This window comes from Geospiza fortis, unplaced genomic scaffold, assembly GCF_000277835.1.
Source record: "Geospiza fortis unplaced genomic scaffold, GeoFor_1.0 scaffold43, whole genome shotgun sequence".
NCBI classification, from domain to species: domain Eukaryota; kingdom Metazoa; phylum Chordata; class Aves; order Passeriformes; family Thraupidae; genus Geospiza; species Geospiza fortis.
The window spans coordinates 1,405,951-1,422,022 of NW_005054431.1; positions in this window are offsets into that span (position 1 = coordinate 1,405,951).

A 16,072-nucleotide genomic window follows, 5' to 3' on the forward strand; every position below is an offset into this window, starting at 1 on the left:
GAGGAGGATGAGAGGGATGAGGGAATGAAGGAGGGAGGGAATGGGGGAGAGAGGGGGATGAGAGGAATGAGGGAATGAAGGAGTGAGGGAATGAGAGGGGTGAGGGAATGAGGTGATGAGGGAATGAAGGAGGGAGGGAATTGGGGGAGAGAGGGGGATGAGAGGGATGAGGGAATGAAGGAGTGAGGGAATGAGAGGGATGAAGGAATGAGGTGATGAGGGAATGAAGGTGTGAGGGAGTGGGATGGAGGAGTGAGGGAATGAGAGGGATGAAGGAATGAGGTGAGGGAATGAAGGAGTGAGGGAATGGAATGAAGGAATGACAGAATGTGAGGGATGAGAGATGAGGGAATGAAGGAGTGAGGGGGATAAAGGAGTGAGGAGATGAGGGAATGGGGGTAAGAAGGAATGAGGGAATGAAGGAGTGAGGGGGATAAAGGAGTGAGGAGATGAGGGAATGGGGGTATGAAGGAATGAGGGGATGAAGGAGTGAGGGGGATGAGGGAATGAAGAAGCGAGGGAGATGATAGGGACGAGGGAATGGCGGGATGCCGGAAACAAAAGGGATGAGGACGATAAGGGATACGAGGGGATAAAGGGAATGAGAGGAGTGAAGGAAAAGAGGAGATGTGAGGCTGGGAGCCATGAGGGAGGGACGGGGCGGAGGCGCCTGGGGGGTGTGAAGGCCCTGAGGCCCATGAGGGAGCCTGGGGGCTGCAGCCGCCCGCCCCAGCCCGGGAGGAGCCAGCCCTCCATGCAGCCAGCCCAGGTTGTTTTTACACCAAGAGCTCGGCTATAGCAGGCCTAGTCACCTTCCTGTCCCCACTGTATAAATATATGTTACTCCTTGAGGAGGAGGCGGTGTGGAGTTAACATGGCAGGGGGGTCACCTGAGCACTTCCTAGGCCATTTCCAGGAGGTACCAGCATGTTTTCCAGCGTTCCTTCCATTACCCAGCTGTGCTGTTTCTGTAATTGCCTGTAGGTCTGAGGATTTGAGAGGAGCATTGAAGCCGTTCTGCTATGCAAATGCTGTTGGAATTATTTTTAAATTAAAGACTCTATTAAACCATACGTTTTCCAGGGGCAAAGTCTTGCCTGGCACAGCTAGGCAGTCCAAGGTAGTCTGTGCAGAATGCACTACAAGAGGATAGACATAAAATATTTGTTTTACCTATTTAAAATATTAAATAGAGGATAGATATAAAATATTTGTTTTACCTGCTGTTTTAAACAGTTCTAGGATTGTTGTGTGTATAGTAAACCACAGCTACCCCGCCAGTCTGGAAACCACACTACTCAGGGAAAGCTTCTGTATGCAAATGGTGGGTTGTGATGTGACATTTTCCCAACTGTGCGCTTCCAAATTTCCTTGTAATTTGCTGGGTTTGGAGAGCTCAGGAGGGCCAAAGCTTTCTTTTTCTTTTTCTTTTTCTTTTTCTTTTTCTTTTTCTTTTTCTTTTTCTTTTTCTTTTTCTTTTTCTTTTTCTTTTTCTTTTTCTTTTTCTTTTTCTTTTTCTTTTTCTTTCCTTTTTTTTCCTTTTCCTTGCTCTTTTTCCTTTTTCTTTTTCCTTTTTCTTCCTTTTCATCTTTTTCTGAAATAAAGCGTCTCTCTTTGTTCTTAAAATTCCTGTTAGCAGCCAAGTCCTTCAAATAAATACCCAAGTTCATGTGTAAATATGATTTTCACCGCTTGCGATCAATTAAATGTTCCATCTAAGTTTGCAGTTTTCAACATTAGGTGTATATATAAATGAAGTTTTACTTCATTAAGTTATTCTGGAGAATTATTAATTGTATTATTTGTATAAATTGTATTGTTTGAACAGATTATGCTGCCCTCATAGATTGGTGTTTTCACTACATACATCATTTTTAAAATCAACTGCATAGTTTGGGTGATGCCATTATAGGCTGTGATGCTATAGCCCTTATTTATTCATCAGAATTAATAATTTATATCATTCTTTACTGTTTCTTTTAAATGTTTTTTTTTTTTAATTTGTTGAGTAAAACACCATGTTGTCACCCACCCCTAAGTTTTGGGGGAGGATTTTTCACTGTGGAGTGTTCTCTCTAGGCCATTTTTGCTAACAGTAAATGCATGTGGTAATGAAAAAACATCACGTAATGTGCATTTCCTTGGAAGCTGCAGCTCCTGATTTCTAATTTTAGCTTTGTTACTGTCTCTCTGGATTATCTTAGGGAAGAATCGTTGGGTTTGAGACATGGCTTGTGTAAAAAGTGGCTGAGAGGGCCCTGATTTTGCACCAAAGTTGGCAAAGGAGTTGCCATGGCTGACAAAATAAGGCTGAGCAGAGTGAAAATCTGTTCTTGCAGCACCTGGTATCAGCTTGGTCATCTCCAGTCCCGTTGCCAGGGCACTGCAGTAGATTGCAGTGTGTGCCTCATTATTAAGGGAATGCATCTGCTGTGGCTCTGAAATTACTGGACAAGAAGTCCCAAAGTGGAGGGTTCTCTCCTCTCTCTTCCTCCTTTTGCCTGAAAAATGCTCGGGTTTCCATCTCATCTGTGCCAGGCAAGAGCATTAATAGCCCTGTTCCTTGTGTCACTGCTTTAAATGCATTAAAAGGTCATTAGACCATGTAATTTTCTTCTAAATATATTATTATGCGTTTAGAATATATGTATTTTTCATATGTCATCATTGATGATGATGATGATGATGAATGAGCAAAATCATTGATACCAATACCAAATTTTTATCAAATATCAAAACGAAAAAAATTTTCAGAGTAAAGTACAGTTGTTGTAGGGACTTAGTTGTATGGGAATTTTAGAACTGAACTAAATAAAGATTGTGGAGAATAATCCTTTATCAGCCAGACTGAATGACCTCTGAAAGGTCTTTTTCATCTCTTCATCCTGCTCTTTTGTCCCAGGAAATGCGGCTCCAGCCCAAACTCCTTGATCAGTCGAGCAGTTCATGCAGCACTCCACTCTCCTAAGGAGAAAAGGTGACACTACAGCTCCCAGACTGGCAGAATTAACACCATGAACGTTTCATTCCATGAATCTTCCTCAGTGCACTCCATCCCCTGGCAGAGTAATTCCTCACAGTAATTCTAATGCTATTTCTTACACTTTGTTCTTTGATTATTCCTAATTTCTGACGCTGAGTGATGTTGCTGGGACAAAAAGAGACAATAATTTCTTATTGCCAGTGCCTGGCAGTACCCGTGTTTGCAAAGTTTTGTAGCAAATTAATATTGCCAGGTGGGAAAAATCAGAAATAATGGTGTAGCCAAAGCAAAATGCTTCTGAGAATGTCTTGGACAGCACGCTCAAACCATTTCACCTGTGCTATAACACAAAAGTTTCTTCATTTTCTGTACTAATATGTAATAAGAATTAAAAATAAGATATTCAGCATTTTTCTGCTGTGTTTTTTCAGAAGACTTAGTAGTCAAAATCCTGTCCCCTGATAGAACTTGGTAAGTGGACAGTTACTTTTTCAGAATTGTTAACAAACTCTATTTTTCAGTAATCACTGTAATACTGCTCTTCTTTTGTGAGGTACACAAGTAGTGTTATTTCTTCTTTTGCTGGCAGAAAAGGAGGAATGAAGTGACCTGTTGAAGACTGTGGTAACTGCTGGGCTGCTGAATGGACATGAATTTTGTCAGCTTGTATTCTGTGCCTTCAGCTGTTTGAGCTCTTGGGCCCTGTGACTGTGCTGAAAGTTCAAAAGGAAATAAACTGAGAGGTACACAAACAGCATTCATTTTTCATGAAGGTTTTTATTCCACTCCAGTGGCAAACGTTTCCAATCAGCACTGAAGGAAGTACAGTCACAATGCAGCAGTTGTTGCCACCTTCTGTTTTTAGCAATTTTTCCTACCTTTTTCATTTTACATAAAAGTTGAATAAATCTTTCAGAGTTCAGATTTTTTTTTCATTTGTTTTGTATTCCTTTCAAGTCACTTCACGTTCCTTTCTTTTTTTCTTTATTTTTTTTGTTTCTATTAGCCCAATATATATCAAACTCAACCTGAGACAAGCTATCTAGGAAATACTGACAACCATTCATACAAAAGGTAGCAACAGTTGAAGGTCTTAAAAGTGTTGCTCATGAGCAGGGAAATTGAATTTGGGGGGTGTTGCAGCTAATGAGAAGGACTGCTTGATGCAGAAAGATTTTTTTCTAATTAGCTTACAAGTTCTTGCTCGAAACAGCATTAAAATATCCATGGGCAGTGGAGCAAAGGTCATTATTCCATGAAATTACACTTAGAACTCTTAGAACTATGGCAAATATATATGATTCTAATAAATAAACAAGTTAGTCTTTCTCTCTTGTTTTATTAAACCAGCAAACTACAATACCTGTGTTAAGTTCACTAAAAAATCAAAAACAAGTTCAAAGTGCAGTGTGTGAAATACTTTTGTAGGTAGATCAGAACTAGGATTACTTTTATGCAAATAACATAAATTAAATGTATTGATAAGCTCCAGAGTAAATTACTCTTGTGGTACAGGTCTAAAGAATTCTTTTACCTAAGGAGACTGATCCATGTGAAGATTGAGAGGGAAATTCTACACAGGTGAAAGGGGTTTTAAAGTTTTTTTTTTTTTTTTGTAAAATAAAGTAGTTCAGCAACAGGAATTATCCAGAAGCCAAGCAAGAAGTAACACAAGTTTTAAAGTATTTCTGTATATTTTTGTTACAGAATTTATGTATAGTACATGCAGCACAGGTTGTGTCCCAGCAGTTGTCCTTGATGTCACAGCACAGCATGCACACAACACCCTGCACGCCAGGGATCTGTATGTTTGACCCCAGGATTTCTGAGGATCACCACAGGCACTGTTCCAAGAGTTAGATTTGGTTTCATTTCCCTTTCTTCCCTATTTTTCCCTTTGCCTGTGACAGCAAAGCAACAAGCCCTGGAGCTTAAGCTCAGAGTCCAACAGAGGCCCTTCCCAGTAAGGCTGTTACCCACAGAGTGTTATCACTCCCTGTTATTTTAGTAACAGCTAATTTCTCTTATTAGAGACCATGAAATCCTGCTCTGACTGCTCAGATCCCAGGAGGAAATGCCGGTTCCATACCTAGTAGTGGAGCAGCACAACTGCAGAGTGCTTTTGGCACGCTGGAGTCACAGCCAGAGCTGTGGAAACACCTCCTGAGAGCAGCTGGGTGAAAACTGGGGGCGGTATTGTGGGTTGGGGGGTCTGGGGAGGGGTACAAGGGGCCTGGGGGGAGGTTTGGGGGTGCCTGAGGGGGCTAAAAGGGATTATCATGGGTTTAAGGGAGGTCTGGGATGTTAAGAGAGCTGTTAGGAGGATCATCGTGGGTTGGGGGAGGTCTGGGGGGCTGTGGTGTTTTTAGGGTAGGTACAGGGGGATTTCATGGATTTTTGGGGGTCTGAGGGGCACAAGGGGATTGGGGGTGCTCAATAGATTTGAGGTGCTGTAGGGGGATATAGAGGGATTATCGGGGTGTTTGGAGAGGTCTGGGGAGGCCAAAGGGGATAATGGGGTTTATCATGGATTTGTGGTGGTCTGGGAGGGTCTGGGGGAGCTATCAGGGAGTTATGGGCGATCTGGTAGGTCTGTAGGGGATTTTGGGAGTGGTGAGGAGTTGGGGCCTCTGGGGTGTTATAGATTTGAAGGGACTCTAGAGAGGTCTGGGGGTTCTATAGGGGGCTGTGGGGGTTCTAGAGGAACAAGAGGGTTCATGGGGAGGTAAAATGGATTGGGGGCTCTGGGGGAGTTGGGAGGGGGTTCTGGGGAGTTATCATGGATCTGGGGCCTCAGGAGGAGTCTGTAGGGCTATAAGGGCTTCTCGTGAATTTGGGGCAGCTCTGGGGGGTTTCAGGGGGCTGTAGGGCAGTTATGGATTTGGGGAGATTTGGGGAGCTACAGGGGGGATTATCATGGGTTGAGGTGGTCTTTGGGAGTTGTGAGGGGGTTATGAGGTGATGGGCTTCTGTACCCTAGAAAACATGGCTATGGACATGGACCTACAATAATGAAATTAAACTGCTTTGTACTGTCAGAGGGCATGCTGGTAACACTGTGAGTGTGAGTTTATGAATAACAGATTGGACCTGCTTCTGCAAGAAACTTAGAGGTTTACTTGGGAAAAAAAATGTTATTAAATATTTCTTAAGCACAAGTGCAAAGTCTGGTGATGGTCTCTCTGTGAGCATTTCAAAGCCACATGTTAAAATATGAGTTAAATGGGTGCAGAAACAAAGTAACCTGAAACAAGGGATTATGCAGTTCTCCTTCAGGCCTCTCCTCCCTGAGGAATTCTTATCATTTTACTACTCTGTAGCATTCCTAATAGAACAGTTGTGGCACTGGAGAAAAAAATCCCTGCTTTAATGTCCTCACCAACAGAAGATCATGCCCTCTAACTATACATTTTTAATATACCTCTTTCTCCCATTTGTTAATGATAAGAATTTTCTTTACATCACAGAAAAGACCTGCTGCCTAAAATGAGGAGGTTAGCATGTGCTAAAATATCACCTCTATGCTAGATTTCACCAAATACTCTATTAAATAAGCTTATTTATAACATTCATGTTTTTGTTTATCATTATTTGGACAAGGCCAAGGACTTTATGGTTGGTTTTTTTTTTTCCTTTTTTTGAATTACAGAGTCCAGGAATTTACCAGAACCTCCAAAAGTCATATCAGCAGTTAAATTAGAGGTATTGTCAACTCTAGTTTTGTTTGGGTTTGTTGGTTCTTTTCCCCATAACATCTGTGCATTTTTTCAGGTGAAGTTTGAAACCTGCAGCATGCTGCATAATCACTGCATATATCAGGCAAGATGATCCTTTGAATGTTGCTGGAATACTTTCCTGACCCTGAAACTGCTGACAATTTCCACTGCAGAAGTGTGTGCAAAAAAAAGGATTTGTTGAGCTCCATCCCTCCAAACCGTGTCAGTAGAATTCCAACACCAGGTTCTTGCAGTTTTTACTTTTAGTCCACGATTCCCAAAAGCACTGGCCCCACTTGACCAAATTTACCCTGCCACAGGGATTCACTCAAGTATTTACCTACAGCACAGTTCCACTGCACGGGAAGATTCCAGGCAGGGCAGGGGGTAGAGGTTATCCAAACCACTTCCAATCTCCAGCCTCAGCCACTGTGCAGCACTTCCACGGGGTAAATAATACAGCAGGAGTCAAAGGAAGTCAGGAAGAGAAGAGCCTGAGAGCAATCTGTCACCGAAATTTGAATGATTTATTTAATAACACTGTGAAATAGCACGCTTTAGCTTCAGCAGCTCATCAGCGCCAGCTCCCCTGATCCGTGCGCGGCACTGACAGCTCCTTACCATAACAATGGGATCCACGGGCCAAACGCAGCGCCGGCGAGGCTCTGCTGAAGTCAGGGTGGCTGTGTCAGAATTCATCCAGCCCAGCAATCACTCTGCATTATCCCGGCTAGTGCGGGGGCTGCAACACCTGAGGAATGACAAACCCGGCTAAGTCCTGTAACACTCACACTAAAACACGCTGAAGAGACCGATTCGTGTTCCCAGGGATTTCCACAGAAACAGCTAAATTCAAGAAACAAAGCCTAAATAAGATGTAAAATTAAACGGCGGGTCCCTGGTGTACGATGTATACATTTGTACGTGATTTTTGGAGGCCACAGAGGTGGTTGCTCTGCGTGTAAGACTAGTGGAATGTGCCCCCGAGCACCAATTCAAAGGAGACCCACCCAGCAGCAGCATCGCTTTCCCAACCATGGTTCTTTTGTCTGCCATCCCGACAGTGTACCCAAATCCAGGTCATTTTCTGCTTAATCCCTTTTATCCCAACTCTTGGAAACTTTTCCTGTCCCCTCACCTGCCCAGTCAAACCACGTGGCTTTAGGGATAGGAGTAAAATGTAAAAATACGCATTAATGTAAAAATACGTATCCGTGTATGTTTGCAACAACACCCACAAATGTTGTCTGTCTGGTAAATTATCTTGCCTTTTCCAGGAAAATGTTTACACGCTGAGGTGGCTAAAAGCACCTTGGGAGATGACAGCTCGTTGTGGGTTTCCAGAAGCCGAGGAGCAGCTGCTCTATCCTGTTTCAGCAGCTGGGGAATTGCTGGGGGATAATGGTGAGGCTGGTGTCACCCATTTTCAGCTCTCACCTTCTTCCATCTCTGCCCCTGCTCTCTCCACTGCCTTTCGCAGGTCACTGGCTCCTTGCTGCTATCTCCACCTACCTGCGGAATGAGGATGAGGAGGATAATTGAAGAGGTGTTTTGAAGATCAATTCAATAGTACTTAAGGCCCTTTCAGACGCTCAAGTGAGAGCACGGGTGTATAGAAAATCAAAGTATAATTACTATGAAAATGTACAGTATTGTTCAGAGTAAAAGGGAAGGGAAGGCAGGATGATGAGATAATCAGACCACTGTAACTGAAGGATTTTGAGACATGATATTAAGTAAAAAGAAACATTTTTAATTGAGCTTAGGGAGGATATTTCTAGCAAGAAATGTTAATTTCCTTAATGTTTTTTTCATCTTAACCTTTGAGTTTGTGCAAACCTCTAATACCAACAAGTACAACCTTTAACCCAGCCCCTCACTAAACCATTCCCAGGTGCCACAATGATGGTGTCTGAAGGAGATATGGCAGTGTGGTGGGGAATGGGAAGCTGTAAAATGATGTTTTAAGGGCTCAAGCCTGTAACCATATTCACCACACCAGTAAAAACAACATTAACAAGAGTGTATTTAGGTCCTTACTGTTTTGTTATTACTGGTTATAATATCAGATAAAGGCTTAGAGGGATAATGTAAGTTTGTTATAATTGTGAGTCTTTTCTTAAGAACCGTGTCATCAAAAAGCACCTGAAGATTTACCAGGTTTGAATCTATTAGAGATGAAAGGTCCAAAGTGACCACATTGCCCTCAATTCCCTTGGTTCCTTCTGAGGAGCCAGTGTTACTTCAGCAACCAGTGCTCCTTTTCAGAGGACATGATGGGGAGCGCCTCCAGCTGACTCCAGAAAAGGCTAAAGGGGAGGCATTTATAAAGCTCACGTTGCCACAGATCACATCAACTGTAACTGTTCTGTACGTGATGTAAAGTCAGGCATAAACAAGGTACAACACTCAGAGTGTGGGACTCCTGCTACCCTACATTTCATGTATTGAACTCTGTCTGCTTGTTTGGATTCCACATTACCATGAACATTCCAGCAGCAGCCCTCTTGTTGGGGTTTCTATTTATAGCATTCTCTCTCTTCACTGGATGCCCCTCCATTTTATTTCCAAACAGGCATTAACTAGGGTCTTCAAGCAGAATTCATATATCTTTAGTAATTTAATTTATATACAAAATGTACTCAATATTCTTGCAAAAGAAAATATTTTTTTAATATAACTCTTTGCTATACTGTGAAAGAGGGTGCCTTTCTAAGCATTCCTCTTTCACATTTTCTCCTGTTTTTCTTATGTATTTGGGGGCTAACAGGCACCATCTCCACAAATTCCAGATTTCACACATGCACATATTTAGCCATAAGGCAATTCTGAACTTTCAAAATTAAGCATACAGCTATTCCCTGTAGGATACAAGATTTCTTTTGCATTCTAAATAATTTCTGCCTTCATAGCAGAACTACTTAGCTCTGTGTAGACTCAGGCTTTGGCACTGAATTGGAGAGACAGGTTTGAAGGAGGGACTCTTGGATGGATGAGGACCTGGCTGGATGGCTGCATCCAAAAAGTTACAGGAAACCACTCAGCATCCAAGTGGGAACCAGTAACCAGTGGCACAATAAATTAATATCAGCACCTAAAAGGGAGCTGGAGAGAGAATTTGGGTGAGGACCTGGAGTGACAGGACACAGGGAGTGGCTCCCCACTGCCAGAGGGCAGAGTTAGATGGGATATTGGGAAGGAATCGTTCTGTGAGCGTGTGAGGCCCTGGCACAGGGTGCCCAGAGCAGCTGGGGCTGCCCCTGCATCCCTGGCAGTGCCCAAGGCCAGGCTGGACACTGGGGAGCATGGCACAGTGGGATGTGTCCCTGACATGGCAGGGGTGGCACTGGATGGGCTTAAGGTCCCTCTAACCCAAACCTGTGATTCCATGATTCTGCAACTCCAAAGGAAAATCCAAAGCCCAGAAATATTCAGCCACCTTAATGCTGAGCAGGCTGCCAGTGCAGCCCTCAGTGCAGCTCCCAGCATTCTGGCTGGTGCTGTTGGAAACAGCAGCAGTGGCACTACAGAGAAATATTTCTTCCCTCCCATCTCTTGTTGGGCATTAACTCAGGCACCAGTTAATAAACCCTCAGTTAATAAGTTCTCACTCTGCGGCACCCCACACCAACTGCCCTCCTCACCAACCCCTGGCTGCCTCCGTGCTCACAAGAGGTTCGGTGAGCTTAGGAAGGAAGACTAAGCAAGTGAGAAGGGGTTTGAATAACAGAGCTGTGTATTTCTTTCCTCTGATTATTCGAGCTGTTTTTTCATTGTGGAAACTTTACTCCAAAATTACCTTTTCGGTGTGTGGGAATCAGACAGATAGCAATTTTGAGAATGTCTTGAGGGAGCAAGGTGATTTGAGTGATGAGACTCATAAGCCTTGTAATTACCATAATTATGAGACCATACCTCTACAGGTAAGAACTCATAAGTAAAAACATTAGCATGACCATTTAAGAAGCTCAGTAATTCATTCCAGGGCATGTGGTTACACTGCAATGCTTAACATAAACTTCATGACTCTTCTGGCACTTGGCCTTGCCTCTGGAGCATGCATCCATCCTCCAAGTGTGGGTCTTTTTGTCCCATGCTGTTTGTGGGCAGTCTTTTAAATACAAGTCTACAGCATCAGCACTTAGAGCTGGCCAGACCTGACCCAGTGTTTCAGACATTGTTTGAGCTTTAAAAAGAAACAATGGAAACATCGGAGTGTTCTGGCTCAGACAGATTTCACTCTGAGAAACCCATGTTCAAAAGGAACCCCAAAATCAGGATGTTTTGTCCTACATGTGCTTTGCTCCAATCCTGACCTGCTGCCTAATGGGATGGATGAACAGGAAAAGCTTGGCAGTGTGAAGAAATGCCTCATTCTTGGCCACTCTGTGCTCTCTTTTTTTGTTTGTTTGCTTGTTTACTCAGCACTTCAGTATCAGGTTAAATCTCCTGTCAGTGTGAGCAACGTCACACACCCTCTCAGTGAGAGAAGGCTGGAAGGAAGAAGAAGTCTCTCCCTGAGCAGACATGCCGAGGCAGAGAGTGCAAAAAACACAGGGCCATTAGACAGGATATTGTTAATATTCTTCAAAGTTTGTATCCATGAGCTATAGCATGAACTGCCAGCCACAAAGTGATGGTATCGTATGGAAACTGCAGACAATCCTTTTGATCGTATACAATATTTCTTGAAGGTGTGTGCAGGACAAGTTTGTACGGATCAGAGCTTGTTTGGGTTTTTATTTATACTCATTTCCCTGAGTTCTGTTTCACTGGGGAATACCTGCATTGTTCACCACTTGCATATTCGATGCTAAAAAGCATATTTTATCACCTAGTGGTTTTTCCATTTCAGTGCCACAATTTTGTTTGGACTTTGAGTCGTTCTAGTCACACAAAGTTACTACTCTGTGCTAAAATCACTCTTAATATCAATCCATTTCAGTTACAGCTGAAATTCATTATTTATTCAAATTTTATCAATGAGGAGTCAGTACAATATTTGCAATCCAATTAAAACATGCTTGGAAAGTTAAAGAAAGCTGCAGTTTTCAATCAAATAGAAAAAAAATCACTGCATCTGTCCTCCCACAATCCACTATACAAAGCAAAACTAGCCTCATAACCTTTGAATTATCTCTGTCTTTGTTTTTGTGCTGACCTTGCATTAAAAGGTTGCAATAGCTACTTTCCAGATAAGGTAAGAATCTGGGAGTTGAGATAAACATGTTTTTAAGCATTTTCTTTCTTCTGGTATTTTTTATTGTTATTGTTGTTGTTTGATTCTTTCTTTGTTTTGTGGGTTTTTTTTGGTTTGGCTTGGGGGTTTGGGTTTTTTGGGGGGAGTGGGGTTTGTTTTGTTTGTTTGTTTATGTGTAATAAAATAACTCCCCCAAAATTTTGCATTCCTTATCACCTCCCAGATATGTTTTCAAGGACATATTAAAAAAAATCCTGAAATGCGCTGTTTTGAGAACAGTGCATTCTGAAAATTCTTTTTGGTTTTATTTTGACTGAACTTTTCTCTGGAATCTTCACAGTGATTTTGGTTCTCCTATTGAGGAGAAGTATCCTTTAGAATTTTAGCGAAAATATTAAGGGATTAAAATTATGTTTATTATTTCTTTGCTGCCATGAAATGGAAATTTTTCCAGGATTTTAGGTGACCCTCCCTCTAGAAAACGGGTCCTCTGAAGAGCACCATTCATGTTAGCAAAACTGTCAGCACTTTGTACATACTGTACATAAAACAATATGTTCAATACTATTGCATTTGCAAAGTCTAGTGCTCAAAAGCGTCAGAAGACAGAATTTAGCTTCAATTTGTTCATTTTACACATCAGCATTCTGGTGTGGTAATTAGTCTCGTCTGCATTGTGTTTGCCCACCTTTTTGAGGGCATAGATTAGATTAAACTCCTTTAATGAGCAGCCGTGTATTTTTTAATGCTCTTTTTCTCAGTCTCTAATCTGTTGCTGCTGCTCTTATTTAAACACGGGTTGGAAGACAGAATTATTAAATTGATTTTAAGGGTGTGGAAGAATGCCTCCCACTCATTCAGAGGAACCTTCACTGTGGGCAAGCGTGGTTCCAGGCCCCTCACAGGGATGGAGGGAGCATTTCCAGGGTCACTTTGGGATCTGCTCTGTCCTCCCCAGCCTCTCTGATTTCCCCACTGGCTATCCCCTCATGATTCCTGAAAACCCAAGGTTTTAGCTGCAGGACCTACCAGCATCACAGACTTGCTTTTCTGGTGCTGGCACAATAAATAAATGGGCTTTTTGCTGTGGTGGAAAGTGGGTCCCTCAGGAGTCCTTCTCTTACTTCTGTCCTCCTCCTCCTCCTCCACATGCAAGGAAAATCTTCCTACCATATAATGAGGATTTTTCCTAGCAGGAAAAGGATCATTCTAACTCTTCCCTTAAAAAATAACAAAAAAAAAATCTCAAATTAACTGACTTATTCCTTTTTTTCGTTTTCCCCTTCTTTATTTCTTCCTTCAGACAAAAGCAGAAGGTTGCCCAAACACTTTCTTGCTCCAAATTCCTCTCACACCCTGCTTTGAAACACAGCAGCACGAGCTCTGCTCCGGTTCCACTCCTTCCCCCTCAACTCCCAGGAACCACTCAGTGCTCATTATACCCTGCTCAGTTAATTTCTTTACAGGGAATACAACCTGCTGCTCCAACACTGGCTGCAGGCTCCCCTGCTCCCATTATTCCAGTTTATAAAGGTATATTTTTAGAATATTTTCAAAGATTAATGCAGGCCTGGTGATGTTGCATCCAAAAGCAATGGTGTCAAGACTTAGAAGTGTAACATGCAGCAACCATTTCCCCCAAAAACAGAAAATATAAAGGGCACACAAAACAGTATCTGGACATTGGAAACTGTGTGAGAATTTTTGTAAGAAACCCACAAAAATAAACTTGTTTGTTGCCCAAGATCCCTATTCTTCTCTTATCAAACTCAACCCTGTGACTACAGATTTAATCTTTCTCATCAGCAAGCAAAAAGCTCTTAATTTTGGGGCACTTTCTACTGAAAAGGTTACCCTGACATAAGGACTGTCTGCTCCAGGACTGTGCAGTCAACATCTGCTCTGCACCACTAGTGGGGTACAAAAACAAACTTCAGTTTACCAAGTTCCTCTGCTGGCCAAATTCACATTTTGGAGAGCCACTGAGATGTTAGATCCACTTTTCACATGCCTATGTTTTGTTATTGCACATACTGAAGAATTAAGCCACATGTGAATAGGTGTTTGGCCCATTATTTAAGTAATTTCCTAATATTGTAAATTTTGCCACAAGAAGGGAAGATTTAAGATTTTGTCCACAGGGTAACTGAAATACTGTGTCATGACTCATGACAAGAAGATTGGTAGCCACTGTACCAATAAATAGACTGCTGGCCAAACCCAAAATAATTCAAAAGATAATAACCATAAATGATTGGGCTAAAAAAAAAATTCAGCAATTGTTCCTTCTAGCCTAAGAAATTTCTCTAACAATTGGACAACACAATGCGACTTTTTGCAGAAAAAGAAGTACACATTGAGTATTTATTGTAGCTTAATCCATTAGCCACTGCTTAACTGCTTACCCAGACCCCATTAATCTAGTTTTTAGCACCTTCATTTTCAAACCTAAATCTGTGTTTTAGCCAGCCATAAAACCAGCGCACCCTCTCTGCACCATGCCTTCATCAGCCCTCTGCTGCTAAGCATGTAAAAACACGACAGAGACACCAGAGACCAGATTCCAACTGCAGGCAAGGCACTCTTGGGTTAAAACTGGCATCAGCATCAATGTGAAATTGCTCCTGCACAGAATATCACAGAGATGGTTATCAACTGCAATGGGGAAGAACAAAAACTTACCACGAAAACTTCAGGAAAACATTAATTTTGTCTGCATTGGCCATGAAAGAGTTTGCTTTCCCAGCTGCTTACTGTTATCTTCTTTTATAATTTTAAAAGTTATTGTTATCATTGTTATTATTAATTAATGATTTATTACCATTATTATTACTATTAATTTATTATTATTATCATTATTATTTTCTACTAGCATAATATTTTTCGCAAACTAACCCTGCACCCCTGAGATCTCTGTGACTTCATCACCAGCTTCTGTGGAAGCAGCTGAGGGGTCCTGCCAAGAAGCCTCATGCTTACAGACTCTGATAATTACAATTTTGCTTAGATACCACCCTCTTCATGAGTGGTAAATGCTGCATCTGGATTAAGAATATGCACAAGATGCACTTAGAATGCAGTTAAAATGACAGTAGTCTTTGTGTAAGATGTGGAACACATTATAGCTCTGACTAGATTTAAGACAACACTCCTGCTCCACTGGATTTGTCTTTAGTCTAGTGAAACATGCTCTCTACACTGCATTGTTATTAAACTTGCATTAAACAACCCTGCAGGACATACTTATACATGTGATATTTGACATTATAGCCATATATGATATAATTTATATGCGATATATATGTATAAATAATATGTATTACTTGGTTCTGTATCTGGAAACTTGTCCTCCAATGTGGTTGCTGATGTCTCACCCGCACTCACAGCTGGCAAAGAAGCAAATGTTCAGCAAATTAGTACAGGAATTCCAACTAAATTTTCCCCAAGACACAATTGTACTAAACATAAAGACAACACAAAGAAAAGGAAAAGAAAAAAGACAGAAAAAAGAAACACAACTTAGGCACTAGCACAGTATTTTCCAGAAAGTTTATAAGATTTTTCTTGAAAGGGCAGAGAGAGACTCCTGCTTTGTGCTCAAGCAGCTCGACATTCCAAGACACACCAGTGAGCTTTCACTGGCACAGGCATGATTTTCTATTTAAAAAAAACCCATAACACAAGTTATTCACCAGCTGCAATCAAATTAAGTTTAGAGGAGCTCAAAATATGCCTGATGACCTCAGAAAAAGGAGGTTTGTATGAACCTGAGGAGTCACAGACAGGTAGTCCCACTCTCCCTAAAGGGAAAGAATTATCTCTGCTAGTTTGAGATGAATATCCTTCGATCAATGTATGACATATGCGCCCGAGATTTTTATTTTCCCCGTGGTTAGTATACAATTCGCGACTACAATTTCACTGTTTCGTTCACCAGTTTGGCCGGGATGACTTGTCCACAGCCTGAGAGGCTGATCGCGCTGCTCCGATCGCGCTGCTCAGCCCCTGGAGCGCTGGCCGTGCTGCGTGCCAGCCCTCAGAGCCCTCCTCCTCCTCCTCCTCCTCGGGTGGTGTGCCCCACCACACACACACCCCCAGGGGCATCCTCACTCCAGCCTCCATCCATCCTCGGAGCTGCTGCTCCCTGCTCGGGGTTGGAGGGGCCGGCGCGGC